This window comes from Meles meles, chromosome 5 (genome assembly GCF_922984935.1).
Source record: "Meles meles chromosome 5, mMelMel3.1 paternal haplotype, whole genome shotgun sequence".
In the NCBI taxonomy this organism is placed as follows: Eukaryota; Metazoa; Chordata; class Mammalia; order Carnivora; family Mustelidae; genus Meles; species Meles meles.
The window spans coordinates 65,454,295-65,468,847 of record NC_060070.1 but is presented as its reverse complement, the minus strand read 5'-3'; the positions used below and the strand labels follow the sequence as shown (position 1 = coordinate 65,468,847).

At 37.5% G+C, this 14,553-nt stretch overlaps 1 long non-coding RNA gene across 1 annotated transcript in view; it reads right to left on the bottom strand.

Annotated features, from left to right (window-relative positions):
* Positions 1-343: 343 nt before the first annotated feature.
* The window catches only part of LOC123941893, a 70,790-nt gene continuing 56,580 nt past the window's right edge, over positions 344-14,553 (bottom strand). Inside the window, exon 3 of the long non-coding RNA XR_006818365.1 lies at positions 344-437. This is a non-coding gene — a long non-coding RNA (uncharacterized LOC123941893). The remainder of the gene's footprint in view (positions 438-14,553) is intronic.

Here is a 14,553-nt window from a genome sequence, read left to right as displayed (position 1 = left end):
CTGTAAAATTCTCCTTTAATCTTTTCTAAAATATATCAGGGAATGTCTCCTTGCTCATCCTACCAGAAAATATTCTTCTCTATCAGTAACTGAGCTAAGGACATATTAAACCCACTCAGAGGGCTTTTAAACCAAACCAGTGTCCAGAGATTTCCACCCTTAATTGGCCTGAGATGGCACTCTTGGGAATTGGAATTTTTTTAAGTTTAGATGAATCTAATATGCAGTCAAGATTTGGAATCAATAGTAGCCAAAGAAGCACTATTTTCACAAACGCAACAGAGAGAAAGAGAACACAATTATACCGTGCACGTGGGGCATTTGAAGAAGGCAGATGTCTTCCTTCAGGTGGTGCCTTCTGCAGGTGATCTATCATCTGCAACCCCATAGGTGGCATTCATTATCACCGTGTGCCATTTTTGCCATAAAAGCTCCATCTTCCAGAGGCAATGCCATATTAACCAAGATCAGAGATATATTAGTGTATTGGTAATTTATATGAGAACAATTTACTACCAAAGAGGTACAAACACTTGCACCCTCTTGTCAATATGCTCCCTCCTCAGAGGCTCACTCTATGAGAATCCTTATTAGGACGCCTGGCAAGCCTGGAATGAGATTGGGGGAGCTAGTATCTGAGTTCACAGGACAAATGTACCCTTCTATGCGCTGGGATATGCCCACCTTTTGGTCTCAATGGTCAAGTCCTCTTTCCTTACACAGCAGGAGTCCCAGATGCCGTCTCCTGCCAATGGTACTTTGATGGACCAGTCTGCTTTTGAGACTCTGCCCTGTTCTTTGTGTAACTACCCTAACTTCTGGTTGGCCCACTTATCTTTAATCACATCAACACCTTCAGTTCGGCCACACTCTGTCTCTTCCAGTGACTTTGTACACTTCTGAACTGGTTTGTTACTTAACTCACAGAGGAAATCCCTATTTCCGAGCTACACCCGCATCCATTTAAGACCTAAGAATCTTGAGTTACAGGTAGTAATTTAAGAAATCCTTAGAGGGGCGCCTGGGTGGCTCAGTGGATTAAGCTGCTGCCTTCGGCTCAGGTCATGATCTCAGGGTCCTGGGATCGAGCCCCGCATCAGGCTCTCTGCTCTGCGGGGAGCCTGCTTCCTCCTCTCTCTCTGCCTGCCTCTCTGCCTACTTGTGATCTCTCTCTGTCAAATAAATAAATAAAATCTTTAAAAAAAAAAAAAAGAAATCCTTAGAGATCGTTATAATAAGATGCTACTTACTATATTGCTATATATTATTATATTATATAGTATATTTTATATATAATATGTAATATATGGTATATATAATATAATATAACTATAATAACATTTTATCATATTTAAAATGACATCCAGCTCTCAGTCTACACAGGAATCAAAGTAAGAGAAGACATTATTTACAGCATGAGGAATCCTAGCAAACACACCCATGTATTTGTTAATATTAAAAAAGTTGGGAGTCCTGCAGTGACTAAGGAGAGAAGTGGAATAGATCCCTCTTGCTGTCCTCACGCACCCCCACCCCTCACCTACTTACCCCTGCCTTTAAAGCAATACTGATGGGCACCTGGTTGGCTCAGTAGGTTAAGCATCTGCCTTCAGTTCAGGTCATGATCCCAGGGTCCTGGGATTGAGTACTGCATCGTGTTCCCTGCTCAATGGGAAGCCTGCTTCTCCGTCTCCCTCTCCCTTTGCCCCTCCTCCCGACTTGTACTCTCTCTTTCTCTCTCTCAAAAATAAATAAATAAATCTTTTTAAAAAATTTTAAAAATGAAACAATACTGAACTCTGAACTATTTATTTTCCGGTCCTGTGATTCACTGCAATTCTGCTCTGAGCTTAGAGACCTAGATTTCATTCAAGTCCTTGCTCCCCAGATCCTCCAGGTCCTGGGTGTCCTGTGTCCTCTATCAACAGTCTTTGTGAAGGTGAAATCTCCTAACATATTGGTTGACTATTGAACACAAAACTATAATGCTTCTCTGTGAATTCCTGTTTTGTAGTTAGATTTTCCAATAGAATAATGAGTCAGAAAATAGGAAGTAGCTAGCTAACACTTCACAATTTTCATGCTTATCTACAATGGCAAAGGCAAGGGAAGCAAGGGCAAAAATGAACTATTGGGATTTCATCAAGATCAAAAGCTTTTGCACAGCAAAGGAAACAGTTAACAAAACCAAAAGACAACTGACAGAATGGGAGAAGATATTTGCAAACGACATATCAGATAAAGGGCTAGTATCCAAAATCTATAAGGAACTTAGCAAACTCAACACCCAAAGAACAAACAATCCAATCAAGAAATGGGCAGAGGACATGAACAGACATTTCGGCAAAGAAGACATCCAGATGGCCAACAGACACATGAAAAAGTGCTCCACGTCACTCGGCATCAGGGAAATACAAATCAAAACCACAATGAGATATCACCTCACACCAGTCAGAATGGCTAAAATTAACAAGTCAGGAAATGACAGATGCTGGCGAGGATGCGGAGAAAGGGGAACCCTCCTACACTGTTGGTGGGAATGCAAGCTGGTGCAACCACTCTGGAAAACAGCATGGAGGTTCCTCAAAATGTTGAAAATAGAACTACCCTATGACCCAGCAATTGCACTACTGGGTATTTATCTTTAGAAAACTTGAACAGAAAACGACTTAAACTCAAATTTTAGAAAATGTAAAATGACTAGATAGAAGTCCGGTAGTTGTTTTATATTTTCCTCAGGATTTAAACACATCAGGTTTGCAGGTTTTAAAGCAGGCACTTGAAAATAAAAGTATTTGTCATGTTATTAGCTGTTTCTCAGTTTTCACACTATTATATTTTCTAACTCATGTCCAAAATTACAATTTGTTTAAAATACTGTATTCAAAGTAGAGAATATTTCAAATATTCAACATTTGAATATCTAAAATGGCAACTGACTTTTTCTTACCCGAAACTGAGACCTCCAGCTTTCTAATAGCTTAAACAGACTAAAGACAAAACATGCAAAACTACTGCTGGTTAAAAAAGAAATGTATTTAATAAATGAATATTAAAAAGGAATAGTCTTTTCGCAGGGGAAAAAAAAACAAGAATAATTTTACAGAGTGGAAAGGAAATTGTTCCCACAGAAACTTCTGGATCTACAGAAGGATCATCCCTGTTGGCCCAGCAAAAGCTACACAGGAACCCTAGGGGCAGCAGAATAGTTTTGGAGCCTGTGGAAAATGTACCACAATTATTTTTAACTGCAGAGTTTGGAAATATATTGTTTAAACTGACTTTATTCTTTATTCTTTATTATTCTTTATTATTTATTATTATTATTTATTATTATTATTATTTATTATTCTTTATTATGTCTATGTAGGATTTTGTAATTTTGAAGAAAGGACAACTTGGTATTGTAGGTCCAAGTAAATCCCCTCATGTCTCTTCTATCCCCAACATACATTCAAGATCATACATGATTGTCAGAGTATTTTCTAACAGATGTCATAATAACATAGTAGGGATATGTTCCAAACCATCTAGTAAATAGAAAATACTATTTAATACAAATGAAAATGAAATAGAATGAACAAGAAAAATTTTTTTTCAAAGATTTTATTTGTTTTTTTTGACAGAGAGAGAGAGAGATCACAAGTAGGCAGAGAGGCAGGCAGAGAGAGAGGAGGGGGAAGCAGGCTTCCCGCTGAGCAGGGCTCAATCCCAGGACCCTGAGATCATGACCTGAGCTGAAGGCAGAGGCTTTAACTCCCTGAGCCACCCAGGCACCCCTATATGTACTTTCTCTTATAGTGATCATCAGCCACCAAAGAACGTCAGTGAGGAGACATGTCACCATTGAATTTAACCCTAACAAGAACATCAATGCTAATTTGCATGATGTACAAATACATCATTTTTGTGATTTCTTAAGAGGTCCAACTTGGTTGTAAAGAGGCTTTATTTGCATAGGATTTCCTAATCAAGATAGTGCTGATTGAATCAACTAGTTGACCAACTGAATCAATTCTGGGTTTAAAGATTGACACTTTGAAGATTTTGGTTTCCCTACTCAGTTTATACATTTTTTGGCTTGCTCCAAAACACCTCACTCTCTCCTTACTCAAATTTATTCTTTGTATACTCTTTTGAAATTTATTGGGTGCTTTTATATTGCAAACATTGGGATACAAAGATGAAAAAGACACATCCACCTCTTTGAGAGACCAGAGGAAAAAACATCCAGAGAAAGAAACAAATATGAATACCAAAATTACAATACCATGGGGAAAGTTCTGTAATTGGTCAAAATTAGTTCAAGAAATAAAAGATACCACTCTAGAAGTTCTAAGCAGGAAGAGATTTATTTATTTATTTATTTATTTATTTATTTATTTATGATTTTACTTATGAGAGAGAGAGAGAGAGATGGGAGAGGATCAGAAGGAGAGAAAGAAGCAGACTCCCTCCTAGGTAGGGAGCATGACTCAGGGCTCAATCCAAGGACCCTGAGACCATGACCTGGTCTGAAGGCAGCCACTTAGCAGGCTGAGCCACCTGGGCACCCCTAAGCAGGAAGGGATTTAATATAAGAAACACGATGCTAATAAAACAGAATTATTGGTAGAGAGAAGCTCAGAAAAAAAAAATGTTGATTTTCAAAAAGTAGGGAAATGCAAGGACTGCATTTCCATTCTGCCTATATCTGCTACGAACTTCCATTACCACAGGATAATTGTCTCTTTTGTTTTTCAATTTCTAGTGAGTTCCTCTCAGAGGGTCACTCTATGCAAGAGTCTTGCCAGCAAGATAGCCTGGGAAATGTCATTTCCAAGCCTTTAACCCCAACCCAGAAAGGGGAGTCTAGAAAGGCTGGCAAAGATGCTAGCAACTCACACCGCCCATACACTACATGTAAGAGGATAACTTCCCTGTTCTGGAGATAGTCAAGTCAGCATGAATCTCCAGGAATCCTGTACAGAACTTTCCCCCTGATAGGTCTATGCCAATAAAAACTGTATTCTCACATAGAAGCTAGCTCTATATTAAAGAGACCAGGAGAAATTTAAGGGATGTTTATCAAAAGTCCTTAATATCCACTGTTTTTTTAATTTCTCTCATCTTTTTTTAAATTTAAATTCAATTAATTAACATGTAATATATTATTTGTTTCAGGGGTACAGGTCTGTGAGTCATCAGTCTTATATAAGACCCAGTGCTCATTACAACACATTCCCTCACCAATGTCCATCACTCAGTTACCCCATCCCCCCACTTCCTCCCCTCCAGCAACACTCAGTTTGTTTCCTAAGATTAAGAGTCTCTTACGGTTTGTCTCCCTCTCTAGTTTTTAATCTTGTTTCACTTTTTCCCTCTCTTCCCCTATGATCTTCTGCCTTGTTTCTTAAATTTCACGTATCAGTGAAATCATATGATAATTGTCTTTCTCTGACTGACTTATTTCACTTAGCATAATACCCTCTAGTTCCACCCATGTTGCTGCAAATGGCAATATTTCATTTTTCATGGCTGCATAATATTCCATGGTATACATACACCACAACTTCTTTATCTATTCATCTGTCAGTGGTCATCTGGCTCTTTCTATAGTTGGCTATTGTTGACAATGCTATAAACATTAGGGTGCTGGTGCCCCTTCGGATCACTACATTTGTATCTTTGCTCAGTAGCACAATTCCTGGGTCATAGGGTAGCTCTATTTTCAACTTTTTGAGGAACCTTCATACCGTTTTCCAGAGTAGGTGCACCAACATGCATTTCCACCAACAGTGTAGGAGGGTTCCCCTTTCTCCACATCCTCTTCAACATCTGTCGTTTCCTGACTTGTTAATTTTAGCCATCCTGACTGGTGTGACGTGGTATCTCATTGTGGTTTTGATGTGTATTTCCCTGATGCTGAGTGATATTGAATACTTTTTCATGTGTCTGTTGGCCATTTGGATGTCTTCTTTGGAGAAATATGTGTTCATGTCTTCTGCCCATTTCTTGATTTGATTATTTGTTCTTTGGGTGTTGAGTTTGGTAAGTTCTGTATGGGTTTTGGAAACTAGCCCTTTATCTGATATGTCATTTATATCCACTGGTTTTTATTCTACTAACTATACAGTATCTGATATTGATAGCTTTTGAGTAACTATTTGGAGGTTAACTATCCTGGAAGTTCTGATACATTAATCTTTCACTCTGAAAAGTTGACTGCTTTCTGAGATGAACTGTAAGGTCAATTCAAAGTGGAGGTTAGTCATCTCTGGCCTCCATCAGATGGAAAAACCACGGAAATAAGAGAAAAAAGGTCAGCGTTCAAGACCTAAGGAGACCAATTATTAACTATGTAAATATCAATAAGTCATTTGACTTCTTAAAGTTAATTTCCTCTCAGTGAAACAGAATGTAACAAACCTTCCCTCTTACCTCTAATAGTTACTTGAAGACTTAAAACTAGGGTGAGAAAAAGTATGTGAAAAGTGAGAAAAGTATATGAAGGGTGAGAAAAAGTATATGAAAAGTGAGAAAAGTATATGAAGATATTTTTATAAACTATGTTTATAAAACACAATATAAACTAAATGTTGTGAAGCTCAGCCCCAAGAAAACTTACATGAAATGTCTGCCAGGACCTTTGCAAATGGGAGACAAGGATAAGAGCGGAAGCCAGAATTTATGGGGAACTAACCTAGCTACATAACAGAGTCCTAAAATGGGCAACCAGATTTTCAAGTTATAGTGTCCAAAGAGTATAGTAAATTCTATATGATATCAATATCTTAGATATTGATCAATATCTAAGAGATCCACTTTGGGGCAATATCTAAGATATTGATAAATATTGATAAATATCTAAGAGGTCCAATTTGGAGCAAAACAGGACTGTCCAGGCAGTGGTGATTTTCAGAATCAGGCACTTATCAGGTTGACTGTAGTCCGTCTGTTTTGAAATTATATCTTATCATTCATTTAGCAGCAGATCAAAGCCCAGGCAGTAGTATCCCCACCTAGTACCTTGGCATGGAGGAGGCAATCAATATATTTTTATTGACTTGACTGACTAACAAAATAAATTAATAAATACCTGACAATAAGAAAGCATTCTGTCAAGGCCCCAGAAAAGCTCAGTACAGTTTTATAATCTGGCTCCAGGGATATTAGGGGGAATTTTAGTATTAATCAGGATTAGCTGCCCAGTGACATGAGCTGAGCCAGCTATGTGCAGGCCAGAAAGAAAAGAAAGGATGCAGCTCAATGAACTAAAGATGTAAGAACCCACCTCAAGAACAATGTCATGGCTCCAGTATAAATTAAGGATTGCATCTATGGTTAGGATTGGGGCACTTTATATACCTCCAGGCTTGATAAGGCCAACTAGGTCAAGACCAGGTTGGAGCTATGAATGAACACAGCAGGTGCCTAAAGCTTAACAGGAAGTGAAAATATACATTAATGAATTATTGTATTGAGTTGTTAAACAATTACTCACCTAAAAAAATGAAAATTTTGCTTTAAGATCCAGAGGGAGTATAATTTGGATTCACTTTAGTAATTAGCTTAATATACAGCTACTAAATTTCCTGTTTTTGAAGAAAAATATGGGAAAATGTTAATGAAATAGAAGAAGTATATAAAATACTATATACTGTTATGATCATAATTCTGTGAGTATATGCATTTGTATGTGTATCTAAGAACATGCAGAGGTATATATGAAGAGTAAATTGGACATATTCTGGACAAATTGACAAAAAGTACCAGAAGAATATATACCAAATTATAATTAGTAGTAAATTAATAGTATTTCCTAAATATGAACAGTGTTTACTAAGCTAACATACTTAATAAAAATCTTAAAAATTATTTTTATTTTTAATTTATGATTTTGGGTATTTTTACAATTTCTGGTGATGGGCATGTATTCCTTTTGTAATCTTTTTTTTAAAAAAGCTTTCTTGGGAGCAGTTCAAGATGGTAGTTCAGGAAGACCCTGAATTCATCTTCTTCCACAGGCACACCAAATCTACAGCTAAATACAGAGCAGTTCACTCTGGAAAGACCTGAAAACAAGCTGAACAACTCATTCACAACAAAGGACAAAGAGTCCACATCAAAACAGGTAGGAAAGCAAGAGGCACAGTCTCACCAAAAATTTCCCTCCTCACCCCCCTACACAATGGCCCACAAGCAGAGGAACCTCAAATATATGGAGGGTATCCCTGAAGAGTAAGAGATTTGAGGCCCATATCAGGTACACCAAGCCTTGAAATGTGCACTCGAGAATTGAATCCCCAAAATGTCTGGGTTTGAAAACCAATGGGGCTTATGACTAGGAGAACCAAAAGCCTCGAGGAAACTGTGACTCCACTCTTAAAGAGCTCATATACAGACTCACTCATCCCTGGAGGCAGCACAAAACCAGCAGATTGGAAAGTGCCTAGACCGTACATGAAGGAGATACATTGGCTATTCTTAAATCATCTGTCAGAGGGAGACAGATCTGTTGGAACTCTCTCCAGGGACAAATACTCTTGGGCTCCATTTTTTCACTCTCTCTCTACATTGTTAGCACTGCTTGCCTCAACCCTGAACTCTCCTGCAGCCTCATCCTGCTAAATTCAGAAGGCAAACTTCCCCTGGCCTGGCACTTCCCCACAGTCCTACCAAAGCTAGCAGGTGTACACAGTCCACACATGGTACACCCCTTGAATGCCTGGCTCTGGTGGCCAGGAGGACTTGCATTTCTGAGTACCATGGGACTAAAACAATTGGAGAGACTATTTCTGCCAGGCTCCCCATCCCCAGACAATTCTTGGCAGGCTCCCATTGCCCTGATGCACAGAAAACAGACATTAACACACCCCCAGTCTTATGACTACTTCTTTAAGTCTGGGAAAGATAGCTGTTTTTGCCTAATACATACAAACAAACAGAGAGAGTTGAGCAAAATGAAGAAACAGTAATATATTCCAAATGAAAGCACAAAATAAAACCCTAGAAGAAAACCTTAATTAAATGGTAATAAGTAATTTACCTGATAAAAAGTTCAAATTAATGGCCATAAAGATGATCACTAATCTCAAGAGAAGAAGGGTAAACAGAGAAATAACTTTAATAAAGAGAAAATATATGTACCAAACAGAAATCACAGTGCTAAGGAACATAATAATGGAACAGAAAAATACAAAAGAGGGGTTCAATAGCAGACTAGATGACAGACAAAAGAATCAGTAACCTGGAACACAGAACAGTAGAACTCATCCAAACAGAGCAGCAAAAACAAAAACCATTTTTTGGTAAGTGAAGATAATTCAAGGGAACTGTGGAACAGCATCAAGTGGAGCAACATTCACATAATGGAAGTCCCAGAATGAAAAGAGAGATAAATGGACAGGAAACACATTTGAAGCAATAGTGGCTAAAAACTTCCCTACCCTGCAAAAGGAAACAGACATCCAGATCCAGGAAGCCCAGAAAATTCCAAAGGAGATTAATCCAAAAAGATCCAAGCCAAGACACATTATAATGAAAAATGTCAAAAGATCTATAAAGAACTCCTCAAAAGCAACACACAGAGAACAGATAATCATGTCAAAAAATGGGCAGAAGACATGAACAGACACTATTCCAAAGAAGACATACAAATAGCTAACAGACACATGAAAAAATGTTCATTATCATTAGCCATTCAGGAGATTCAAATCAAAACCACATTGAGATACCACCTTACACCAGTTAGAATGGCCAAAATTAACAAGATAGTAAACAACATGTGTTGGAGAGGATGTGGAGAAAGGGGAACCCTCTTACACTGTTGTTGGGAATGCAAGTTGATGCAACCACTTTGGATAACAGTGTGGAGATTCCTCAAAAAATTAAAAGTAGAGCTTCCCTATGACCCTGCAATTGCTCTACTGGTTATTTACCCCAAAGATAAAGATGTAGTGAAAAGAAGGGCCAACTATACCCCAGTGTTCATAGCAAAAATGGCCACAGTTGCCAAACTGTGGAAAGAACCAAGATGTCCTTCATTGGACAAATGGATAAGGAAGATATGGTCCATATATACAATGAAGTATTATGCCTCCATCAGAAAGGATGAATACCCAACTTTTATATCAACATTGATGGGACTGGAAGAGATTATACTGAGTGAAATAAGTCAAGCAGAGAGAGTCAATTATCATATGGTTACACTTACTTGTGGAACATAAGATAACACAGGGGATGGGGAGGTGGAGAGGAGAAGTGAGATGGGGGAAATCAGAGGGGGAGACAAACCATGAGAGACTGTGGACTCTGAGAGACAAACTGAGGGGTTTTTTTTGGGGGGTGGTGTTGGTGAGCATGGTGGTGGGTATTACGGAGGGCATGTATTGCATGCACCACTGGGTGTGTGCATAAGCAATGAATTTTGGAACACTTAAAAGAAATAAAATAAAATGAAAAAAAGAAAAAGAATTTTATCTTTTTCTGTTTCTATTTTTTCTGACATAAGTATAGCTACTTTATATAATATAGTTACTATACTTAAATCAGAAAAAATAGATTTTAAAATAAAGACTTTAATGAGACAAAGATTATAATATGTAATGATATCCAACAAGAATATATAACATTTACTTATTTATTTGAGAGAGAGAGAAAGAGTGAATGCAAGAGAGAGAGAACATGAGTGGGGAAAGGTCAGCAGGAGAAGCAGAGTCCCTGCCCAGCAGAGAGCCCAATGTGAGACTCGATCCTGGGATTTCAAGATCACAACCTGAGCTGAAGGCAGTTGCTTAACCAACTGAGCCACCCAGGAGTCCAAGAATATATAACAGTTATAAATATTTATGCACTCAAAATAGAAGCAGCTAAATATATAAAGCAAATATTAACAGACCTAAAGAAAGAAATTGACAGTGATACAATAAATATTAGGGGATTTTAATATCACACTTACATCATTAGATGGATCATCCAGACAGAAAATCAATAAGGAAATATTGGCCTTAAACAGCAACACATTCAACCAGAAGGATTTAACAGATGTATACAGAAGCATCTATTCAAAAGCAGTGGAATACATATTCTTCTCAAGAATGAACATTCTGCAGGATCAGTCATATTTTCAGCCACAAAATAAGTCTCAATAGATTTGAAAAGATTGAAATCTTATTAAGCATCTTTTCAGACCACACTGGTATAAAACTAAAAATCAATCACAAAAATAAAACTAGAAAATCACCAATGTGTGGAGATTAAATAATATGCTGCCAAAAGCCAGTGGGTCTATGAAGAAATCAAAGGAGAAATTAAAAAAATATATCCTGAGACAAATGCAAATGAAAATATGACATACCAAAAATCTATGGGATGCAGCAAAAGCTGTACTAAGAGGAAAGTTCATAGTAATACAGGCCTCCCTCAAAAACAAGAAAAATCTCAAGTAAAAAATCTAACTCTTCACTTAAAGGAACTAGAAAAAGAGGAACAGATGAAGCCCAAAGTCAGTGGGAGGAAGGAAATAATAAGGGTAAGAATAGAGATAGATAAAATAGAGACTAAAAAGACAATAGAAAAGATCAATGAAACTAAGAACTAGTTCTTTAAAAAGATAAACAAAAGCAATAAGACTTTAGCTAGACTCATTAAGAGAAAAGAGAGAGAGCCCACATAAATAAAGTCAGATGAAAGAGGGAAAGATACAGTTGATACCTAAGAAATACACAGTTTCACAAGAGACTACTATGAACAATTATATGCCAACAAATTGCACAACCCAGAAGAAATGGATAAATTCCTAGAAATACTCAATCTTCCAAGACTGAATTGTGAAGAAATAGAAAAGCTGACTAGCTGACTAGACTAGACAATTACTAAAAGGAGATTAAATCAGGATTAAAAACCTCCAACAAACGAAAGACCAGAACCAGATGGATCTGTAAGTAAATTCTATCAAAGATTCAAAGAAAATTTAACACCTACCCTTCTTAAATTCATGCAAAAAAATTGAAGAGGAGGGAATGTTTCCTAATTCATTTTACTAGACCAGCATTACCCTGATACCAAAACCAGACAAAGACACAAGGAAGGAAGGAAGGAAGGAAGGAAGGAAGGAAGGAAAATGAAAGGAAGAAGAGAGAAAAGGAAGAGGGAGGGAGGCAGGGAGGGAAAGAAAGGAAGGAAGGAAGAAAAAAGGGAAAGAGGGCGGGGAAGAAAGAATTTACAGGCCCATATCCTTGATGAACATAGATGCAAAAATCCTCAACAAAATAGAGGGAAATCAAATTCTATAGTACATTAAAAAAATCATATACCATGATTAAGTGTGATTTAGCCAGAGACACAAAGATGGTTCAATGCCTGCAAATCAATCAACAATATACATCACATTTATAAAATGAAAGATTAAAAGCATATGATCATCTCAACAGATGTAGAAAAGGCACTTGACAAAATTCAATATTCATTTATGATAAAAAGCCTCAACAAAGCAAATATACAGGGAATGTACCTCAACATAATAAAGGCCATATAGGATAGATCCACAATTAGCACTGTATTCAATAGTAAAAAGCAGAAAGCTTTTCCTCTAAGATCAGGAACAAGCAGAGATGCACATTCTTGTCATTTTTTATTCAATATAAGATTAGAAGTTCTAGCTAGAGTAATTAGGCAGGAAAAAAGAAAAGCCCTCCAAACTGGAAAGGAAGGAATAAAACTGTTTACTATTTATGGATGATATAGTTTTATAAATAGAAAACCATAAAGGCTCAATGAAAAACTGTTAGAACTAACAAAATCAGTAAAATTTCAGGTTACAAAACCAATATACAAGTATCTGTTACATTTTTGTACCTTAATAATGAACTATCAGAAAGAGAAATTAAATAAACAATCCCATGTACACTTGCATCAAGAAGAATCAAGGAGGTTAAATTTAACCAAGAGGGTTAAAAAGACCCATGCACTGAAACCTACAAGATTTGTCCAAGAAGCACAATTTATAGAAAATAATACACCTTGACATCGGCACAAGGACAAACAAACTTTCAATGGAAGAGAAGTAGAGATGCCAATTGAACATGTATAAAACGATACCTCCATAGTCCTGATTTGCATTTCCTTGATCATTAGTGAGGTTAAATATCACTTTATATGACATATGGATACATGGAAATTTGTTACATGGGGATGACATAGCAGAGCAATAAGGAAAGGAAGGAATCTTTAATAAACACAGTTGGAAAACTGATTAAAATTATGGACCAAATTGAAGTTGAAAGTCCTACTTCACACCACACACAAAAATCAATTCTAGATAAAGCAAGGACATGTAAGTCAAATGCAAAACTTTACATCTCTGGGGAGAAAACACAGGTTTGATCTGGAGATAGAAAATGATTTCTTAAACAAAACTGAATATGTTGTCCTAGAAGAAAATATTGATAAATTTGATTAACAATTACACTCCAATAGAGCTCCTCTTTTACAAAGCTTTTTACCCAGACCTCAACATGTTGTTCAACAAAATAAAAATCCTTCTGTTACCAAATTTATCCTTCATAAAAGACATGAGAGTTATAAAAAAAAATAAACTCTCATAAAATATTTATTTTTAAATGCAATATTAAACTATAAGAATTTTTTGTCCATTTCCTCTAGTTCAGGGAAAGCTGTGGGAAAGAATTTCAGTTTTCTTCTTCAAGTGTTAACATTATTAAGAAAAGGGTGGGACAAATTTTCTAACAGTGGGAACATACTTGTAACGGGAAACAGAGTCTGTATTAAAATATTTGACATGTAGCTTGTGTGAAGTGCATTTAATGGATAGGATCATATTGATTTTCAAGGTCAAAATCCAATGCAGAGTTTTCCCAAAGGAGGGAGGGTGGAGATGAGATTCAAGGAACTGTTCTGCTCTGGGCCCCAAGGCCTGGGATCTCCTCCTCAGAGAATGGCAATTGTCCAGACATCTCTCAGCCAAAAGTTATATTTGGGGTTCCTTATTCCTTTGTGAGTCTGAGCAGCCCTTGGGCTCTCTGTCATGTGCTGGAGAAGAATAATAGTGACTTCTGAGTGGTCCCACAGGGGTTGTTTTTTGAGGATTATCTCAGGCTTTGCTTGAGTTGACAACCATCCGACCTGTGGATAACAGCTGTATTATGAAAACAATAATCCACCCTCCCCGGGGGGGAGGAAATCCTATGAGGCTTTAGCATTAAGTGTTGATTTTACTCTGGTGGGCTAGAAGGGTTTACATTACCTCTTAGTGGGAGGTTCACCTACTAGAAGCATATCTCCAATAGAGATTATCCCAAGAATGTCAGTGGAGGACTGAAAAAACAGACTCAATGGCGGCATCTCTGAGTCCTCGTCCAGGGGTGCCTGGATGGCTCAGTTGGTTAAGCATGAGCCTTCAGCTCAGGTCATGATCCCAGGGTCCTGGGCTCCAGCCTGAGGTGGGCGTAGGGGGCGTCCCTGCTCAGCAGAAATCGGCTTTTCCCTCTCCCTCCCACTGCCCCTCCCCCTGCTTGTGCTCCCTCTCTCTCAAACAAATAAAATAAAATCTTC